Source organism: Syzygium oleosum, unplaced genomic scaffold, assembly GCF_021117445.2.
Source record: "Syzygium oleosum isolate NSW1041296 unplaced genomic scaffold, Sole_v2.1 Sole_v2.11, whole genome shotgun sequence".
Classification (NCBI taxonomy): Eukaryota; Viridiplantae; Streptophyta; class Magnoliopsida; order Myrtales; family Myrtaceae; genus Syzygium; species Syzygium oleosum.
Genome location: NW_026607495.1, coordinates 5,490,201 through 5,499,043, shown reverse-complemented (window position 1 = coordinate 5,499,043; position 8,843 = coordinate 5,490,201). Strand labels below are relative to the sequence as shown.

Genomic DNA, 8,843 nt, shown 5'->3' with positions numbered 1-8,843 from the left:
ATTTTTTGTAATTTGTTTGATTTTTTCTTTGCCTTTCTTTACCTTTTCTTTTTTAAGACTGAAGGCCACGGCATCATCACCTGACCAGATATGGCAAAGGCGTCGCAGCCTCGCCGAATCTAGGCGAGGGACTGCGCGCCCTCGGTTTGGCTAGCGAAGGCATTGTGGCCCTTGCCCAAGCCCTCCCTTGCCACAACAAGGGCCCACAAGCCCTTGCCTAGTGGCCGGTGAAGGTGTTGTAGGCCTTGCCTAGTGCCGTCAAGGGTCGCCAGCCCACAGTCCGAACAAGAAAAAGAGTAAAGAAAAAAAAAAGAAATAACCAAAAAAATTATTTAAAAATTCAAAAATTTGTAAAAAAATGTCAGCGCCAGCATTGACCATACCATGTAAGATCACTAGCATGTACGATCGTTAACGTCTATGTCTGTAATTCCCAGCCTAAATTGGCCGGATAAATTCAATTAGCAAAACGTGAAAAAGTTTAGAACTAAATATGTACAATTGAAAGATTTATGACTGAATTGGCATAAGTGCAACAGATTTATGACTTTTTTGGGAAAAGTGTCAGAAAAGTTCTAAACCTATTGCATTGTACTAATTTAGTCCTAAACCTTTTTTGGGTGCCAATTTAGTCCTAAACATTTTGAACTAGTGCTAATTCAGTCATTTTGGCTAATTTTAGCCTAATTTTGCTTACGTGGATGCCGGTCGGCCTATGTGGCACCGCCGGTGCTAAAGTGAACAATTTTTAATAATATGTTTTTTTTATTTTTTAAGTATTTTCTGATTTTTTTTCTTTTTTTCTTTCTTCCTCTCTTTGCCGGTGATAGGCCACAGGCAATGGCCAACAACCGGCCATGGCCTGGCTTGGCCTGGGCAAGCCTCGACGAAGGCTCCCCTTGCTAGATCCGGCAAGGCCGCCTTGGCCTGCGCGAGGGTCGGCCTCGCCAGATTTGGCCTGCGCAAGGGCGAGCCCCAGCAAGGGCTCGAGCGAGCCTCGCGCTGGCCTGCGAGGCTCAACCCTTGCCCAGCACTGGCAAGGCAGCCTCGCCAGTGGCCGGCGGGGCTCGCCAAAGTCCCCCTAGCCTCCAGCGGGTCGCCGGAGCGGCGACCGGCTGGAGGAAAAAAAAGAAAAACAATATTAAATTGAAAAATATAAAAATATTATTAAAGGTTGTCCACGTCATCGCCGAGGGTGCCACATAGGTTAGCCGGCATCCACGTCAGCAAAATCGGGCTAAAATTAGCCGGAAGGACTACATTGGCACAAAGACAAAAGATATAGGACTGAGTTGGTATAAAAAAAATTTAGGACTAAATTGGCACAAATGCAAAAAATTTAAGACTTTTTTAACACTTTTCTCTAAGTTTTTCAGTAATTATCCTAGTTTTATCACAATGGAGGTCATATTTATCTACTATGTTTTTTCTCCATTAAGTGACCAGTTAGTTTTTGTTTACGTACTATGGTTTAAGTTGTTTATCAATGTTTAGTTTTGGTTTACCAACTCTTGTTTTAGTTGTTTATCAATGTTTCTTTTGTTCTTTTTTATTCACCAACCATTTTATTTGAATTATTGGCTTTTTTGTTTTTACTTACCAAATCATTAAATTTACCAACTACTTTTAGGAATTACCAACCTCAATTAAAGCAATTTCCAACATTTCTCTAATTAAATTATTCAGCTAGCTTTGTGTTATTAACTCTCATTTGGCCTAGTTAACGATATTGATTTGGTTTTTTTTTTAATTAATAGCATCTCTTATCTCTGATAAACAAAAACTTTATATCCTCAATTAAAAATTTTTATTTACCTTTCCAACCAGTTTTTCACCTTTAGCAACCCTCATATGAAATTACCAACCTTTATTGAATGACATACGAACTTTCTTCCGATCAAATTACCAAGTCTCATTTGAGTTGTAAGTTATTACAATCTCTAAAAAGAGTTAATACATGTAAAGGGTTGCCAAACCAAGATAAATAAAAGTTTGTCAATTAACAAACCATTCAAGATAGGTGAATTACTCAAATGAGAATTGGCACCCAAAATCAGTTGGTAACTTAAGATAACAAAGGTTGATAAGTTACTCTAGTATAGGTTGGCAATTTCATGTAAGAGTTAGTAGACTTTAAACATTAGTATGCTATGCAAAAGTTATTACAAAAACTAAAAATTTGCAAACTATAAGAAAAAGGTCGATAATTTCAGGAAAATGTCGGTAAATAAACATATTGGTAAGTTGCTTGGAGAAAAAGAAAGTCACCGGTCTTTTTATTTTTCTTGCCAATATATTTTTTCACATTTAAACACTTACTAAAATATACCAGTACGGAAAAAATTCATTTTTTTGCGCAGAACAACAGAATTATGTGAAGACTTAACGAGAAATTGATATTATTATTTTTTTCCTTTTTTGATAGACAAATATGGCATCGTCGTCACAAAAAGTAGCGAGAAACCAGCTAGACCTCGAACTATTCGTCCTAGATTTCGTCATATGAACATTTTGAGCTTTATTTCAACACAACACTACACTTGCAAAATGGCAAAACCTGCGGACGATCCTACTCTTTTACTAATCTCCTGGTCTGTTCAGCGACCTCTGAGCCGAGGTTCGAGATCTCCACGGCATGATCCAAAAGCCGACATCTTTCAAGCCAGCATCAACTCAAACTCCTCACCAAACCACTCGCCGCGTTCAACGGTCGTAACCGAGGGGCCTGAGGCAGTCCAACTCAATCTCAGTTGGGGCAACGACGCATGCCCCGTTATCAGTTAGGACCCCAGCAGCTCAAATACATGATGGTCCTGAGAGGCTCTTCGGCTTGCCGGCACCATCTCCCATTGCCCTTGCCAATGCCATCTTTGAGAGCCATCGAACCGTCGCCAGCTCCACTTGAGAAAAGCCGCCTCGATCTCTCCAGACCAGAAGAAGAAGAGCAATAACCTCCCGGACACTTGATCGCGGAATCACACGACTTCGATCCTTGGTCTTTCATCGTGTCTGCGATCCCTCTCGCTATGTATATGTGAGTCAAACTGCACTCGAGAACCAGTTGACTTGACATAGAAGTTGTGAATTGTGAGAGCTTGTTTATATAGATCGGAGACACCCCGTGTTTTTGTGCGAAACAGTGGATCATATGGTGGGACGAGGAAGTGGAAACAATTGCCTGTGATGGCTACTTCCGGATAAGGCCAACTTGGGTTTCCTACGTTGGCAAAAAAAGTTTCGCACGTCTTTGGTGATAAGCTTTCCAACGTGTCTAGGAAAGGATAAGATATCATATCTTCAGGATGCTTTATAGTAATATAATTGACAGAATCTTTCAATTAAATCAACGTAAAAGAATCAAAGAAATAAATGAGCAATAATAATTTGTTGCTGATAATAGATTTGAAACAGAAATCTATTTGGTAAAATAATTTTATTTTTCTATTTCTGAAAGAAATTTTTAATCCAAAAATAGATTTGGAACAGAAATAAGAAATTAAAATTTTCCATTTTTCTATATCTAAAACAGAAACAGAAATAACAACTCTCTTTTATTGCTCGCCCTCGCTGCCCACCACCATCCACCCACCGCAACCCACTGGCCGTCCCTTGCCACCTGCCGCCATCGATCGTCCCCCCTCACCGCTCGCTCATCACCGCTCGTCCGCCGCTCGCCGGTTGTCCATCGCCGCTGCCGCTCGTCGGCCGCCCGACACTGACTGCCCGCCATCCACCTCTACCCCTCGCCGACTGTCCGACGATGCCCGCCCGCCATCCAACTCTGGATGCCAGCCCCGTCTGCTACCCGCTAGGAACAAAAATTTAAGAATAACCTATCAAACGAATTTCCTTTCCGGAAAGAGAAGTTTTTTTATCATTATCAAACTCTACTTTTTACTCAGAAACTTGTCTAAGAAATATTTTTCTATTTCTAATCAGAAATAGGGCCGAAGAAGAAAAATTTATCATTTGCGCCCTAAAAGACTCCAGAAATTTTACGTGATTCGGTCCAAGTATCAGTAGATACTCCACATGGTGTGCCAGTAGCAAATAATCCACTAATAGTTGAAGAACCGGGGTCACAATCGCTCAAACGCTCGAATATTTTCCACATCTAAATTAGGCCTAAATTCACAGTATATTAGACGTAAAGTTGAAAGTACAAATCATTGTATACGACTAAAATCAAGCACTCACGGTTCGGCCGAAAAAAAGAGAAAATCCACTACTCTGAACGTTTGGCCCTTCTTTCGTCCTCCTGTGGCTTTCTATAAAGAGCTTCTTTTTCTGGTTCGTGGAATAAAGACCTTTATGCAGCCTCGATACATGTTTATAAGAAGACGTCCACTGCACGCTTTCTGAAAATTCCATCCATGTCCAGTCAAACTTAGATATTTTCCTCTTCACGTGAATTTGTGAGTCCTTCGAGATAAGAATTCTAATCCAAAATAGGAAAATAGGAAAGTGATTCATTAGCATTTAAATTTTCCTTTCTAACATATTCGGTTTAACAAGCCAATCTCATTTTTCAATCAAGTCAAGTGTCTCATATATAGGCTCAAACTCAAAACATAATTTAATAGATCAAGGGAAGATAATTAAAATAGCTTGAACATTGTGGTTATACATTGCTCTCAATGTGTGGGTTGAAAATTTTAATTTTTTATTTAAATTTTTGTCTAAGTCTAGATACGTGTGGGAGACGAGATGTGTCGCGTGTGACAAAAGCTCGAAGGGAGAGTATGGAGGCCCGGCATTGTCAAAGGGACTATATATTGTTAATGCCAAAAAATAACCAAGCCTTTGCAATCAATATGATGTCGATTTAAGTGAATATAGAGCCCAGTGATAACAGATATGGCTATCGATGAGTTACCGATAATGAGGCACTTATCGATGACCATATACAATAATTATCGATGACCATGAGATACAACTATCGATGTATGATGGTGCATGGTCGATGAGCATATCGACGAAATGGAAAAAAGAATACATGGCTAATGTCATAGCAAATTGGGTCCAAGTGTTGGATGCAAAGAAATAAAGAAAGGGAGGATGCTGTGGAAGATGAAGATATCAATGGACAGTTGAGCTTTGTAGCACACAAGGAATTGTAGCCGCTTGTGGATAAGGTCGACATGTGATCATGGGGCCTAAATTTGCGGAGATACAGTTGTAACCGTCGTTAAAATATTATCTCCTTACAAGCAATTACGTTGTGTAGACTATAAAAGTTAACGTGTGTGAAAAGGAACGATCATCAACACAAACCTATGTACCTTTTTCAGTTTCAGTTTATCAATATATTTTGAATTTCATATAACACAACAATAGAACGATATAGTTCAGTGACTTACGAACGCTGAGTTTGCTTCCGTCGCTTCTGGCCACAGCAACTGTTAGGAGAATGGAGAACGCCGCGATCATTAGTAAGAAGCTGACTGCGTTGTTGCTGCTGGTCTTAGCCACAGATGAGCTAATGTCTTTTCTTCTGTCTTTGTTGTGAGGTTGCTCTACGTTGATCCATACATGTCTTACATATAGAGAGGGAAAAACGTAAAGCGCACGAGCTTCGAGTGGCTGAATGATTTGGCCAAGAACATCAAGGAAACACCAAGCTAGGCCGGCTCTTCAATACAGAGGAACATGCGACTTTAGAGAGATTGGCAATGTTTGTATAAGATATATGACGGATTGTGCTAGGGCAAAGCAATAGGAATCTTCGTTCTGGCAGAAAACCCGTTTGACAAAATTGAAAACTAGGTATGGAATCTTAGAGATGAGTTTTCAATGGCGGCATTTTGATGTTGTGTAATGGAAAAGCAACTAAAAATAGATTCCATCATAGATCTTGCGAAGAATCTTCAATTGGGTCGTTAGCATCGAGTCGCTTGTTCGGATATGCACATAAAAACTCATTCGACTCACGATGAACAATGTAGAATGATGAACTCACTCTTTTACTAGTATTTATCACAAAGGAGGTTGTGTTTATTTATTATCAGTTTTTCTCCTATTAAGGATGCGTTTGGCAACCATTCTGTTCCTGAAAACTAATTCTGCTCAGAAATGATTTTTTTTATTCCATGCCCAAAACAATTTCTAAGCATTTGAAATTTTTTTCCATTTCTGATTATTGTTCCTAGAATCAAACAAATTTTTACAATTTTGTGCCAGGGAATAAAAAATTTACCAAACGGATTTCTATTCCAAAACTAATTCTGGGAACAAAAGAATAGAAATTGTTACTGTTTGGCAAATTGCCAGACGCGTCCTAAGTGACGGGTTCGCTGTGGTGTACCAACTCTATCTTGAGTTGTTTATCAATGTTTCTTTTTGTTCTTTTTTATTCACCAACCATTTTATATGAATTATTGGCTTTAATAACCTTACTTACCAAACCATTAGATTTACCAACTACTTTTAGGAATTACCGATCTTAATTAAAGCAATTACCAACATTTCTCTGATTAAGTTACAGACCAATTTTGTGTTACTAACTCTCATTTGAGGTAGTTACATATATTGATTTGGTTTTTTTTTTAGTAACAGCATCTCTTATGTATGACAAACAAAAACTTCCACTAAAAACTTTTTATTTACCTTTCCAACCAATGTCTTAAATTTAGTAACCATCATATGAAATTGCTAACCTTTATTGAATGACCTAACAACTTTCTTCCGATTAAGTTATCAACTCTCATTTGAGTTGTAAGGGGTTGCAGGGTTGCTAAACCAATATAAATAAAGTTTGTAAATTAACAAACAATTCAAGAAAGGTGGATAACTAAAATGAGAGTTGGTGCCCAAAATTAGTTGGTAATTTAATCTAACAAAGGTTGATAAGTTAAGTTACTCTAGTATAGGTTGGAAATTTGAAACATTATTAGTATGTTGTGCGGACAAAAGTTATCAAGTTATTACAAATATTCATTATTTGCAAACTATAAGAAAAAGGTTGATAATTTCATGAAAAATTTGGTAAATAGACATATTGATAAGTTACTTGGAAAAAAAAAGTCACCGGTATGTTTTTTTTACAAAAGATTTTTTCACATTTAAACAATTGCTAAAATATACCGGTACAGAAAAAATTCATTTTTTTGTACAGAACAGAAGAATTATGATATTGTTATTTTTGCCCTGTTTGGTAGATGAATATGGCATCGTCGTCATAAACGTGGCGACAAACCAGCTAGACCTCGAACTATTCGTCCTAGATTTGGTCATGTAATACAGAACAAAAAATTTTGAGCTTTATTTCAACACACAGCCCAACACTTGCAAAATGGCAAAACCTGCGGACGATCCTACTCATTGACAACTCTATCTGTGAATTAAGCAACCTCAAAGCCGAGGTTCGATCTCCAGGACATGATCCAAAAGCTGACGTCTTTCAGGGCAGCATCGACTCAACCTCCTCGCCCAAACGGCTCGCCGCGCTCGACGGTCGTAACCGAGGGGCCTAAGGCAGCGCTCCAACTCCATCTCAGCTTGCGCGAAGACGCACGCCCCGGTTATCAGTTAGGACCCCAGCAGCTCAAGTAAATGACGGTTCTGAGAGACTCTTCGGCTTGCCTCCACCATCTCTCGTTGCCCTTGCCAATGCCATCTTTGAGAGCCATCGAGCCGTCGCCAGCTCCGCCCGAGAAGAGCCGCCTCAATCTCTCCGAACCGGAAGAAGAAGAGCAATAACCTCCCGGACCCTTGATCGCGGGATCGCACGACTTCGATCCTCGGTCTGTCATCGCGTCTCCGATCCCTCTCCCTATGCATATGCGAGTAAAAACACCACTCCAGAACCAGATGACTTCACATTGAAGCCGTGAGCTGCGCGAGCTTGTTCATATAGATCGGTGGCACCCCAGGTTTTGCTGCAAAACAGGGGATGGAATGAGGGGAAACAATTGGCTGCGATAGCTACTTCGGGATAAGGATAGACAGGGGTGTCCCACGTTGCCAGAAAGGATTAAATATCATTCTTCTTTTGTTGAAGGGAAGGATTAGGTATCAATATCATATTCATGGGGATCTATGCTGCTAATAATATAATTAGAGGCACAAATTATGTAGCATAAGTTAGGGAGAGAAGAGATGATGTGATCATAGAAAGGAGAGGAGATTGACTAAATTTATTAGCAAGTACAAAGAAGCCAGCATGAACATCATGGTTATGCATTTGCTATTTTAACTCTTTTGATCTTTATTTAAATTTTTCACTAATACCCCTTATAGCAAATTATGTAAAAAAAAATTATGATTTCCCAATACTCTCTCTTCATATAAGTTTAACAACTACCCACCATAAGTACTCAATTAAATAAACTCAATTATTTTCAAAAAGAAAAGTTTTCTTTCTCTTTGTATGTATTTTGTTGATAATCATGCACAGGCATAGCCTGGGCCTCAACGCTAGACGGATCCGTGGACAAATATTTTTCTATCTAACATTGCCAAAGGGGCAATTCTAAATTTGGTTGTCTCATTAACATTATTGTACGGTTTGATAGCCCAACTCATTCTTATTGCGATCTAGGGGCTGGACAGATATTTTCTATCTAACAATGCTAGAGGGGCAATTTCAAGTCTAGTTATCTAATTAACATTATCGTACGATTTGATAGTCTAACTTGTCCTTGTCGCAACGCTCCATAGGCAAGACAGATATTTTCTATCTAACATTGCCAGAGGGGCAATTCCAAGTCTGGTTATCTAATTAACATTATCGTACAATTTGATAGTCTAACTTGTCCTTGTCGCAACCCTCCAGAGGCAGATCCCAAAGGAGCTAACAGATTGCTGGCAGGGGGATATAGATGGCGCTTATGTTTCGCACGAGC

At 39.2% G+C, this 8,843-nt stretch overlaps 1 long non-coding RNA gene across 1 annotated transcript; it reads right to left on the bottom strand.

Moving 5' to 3' along the window:
• Positions 1-2,382: 2,382 nt before the first annotated feature.
• On the bottom strand, positions 2,383-8,380 carry LOC130139331 (uncharacterized). The gene is made up of 2 exons (XR_008817582.1): positions 7,302-8,380; positions 2,383-2,557 (listed from the first exon to the last, which is right to left on the bottom strand). It is a non-coding gene; the product is annotated as an uncharacterized LOC130139331 (long non-coding RNA).
• Positions 8,381-8,843: the final 463 nt, after the last annotated feature.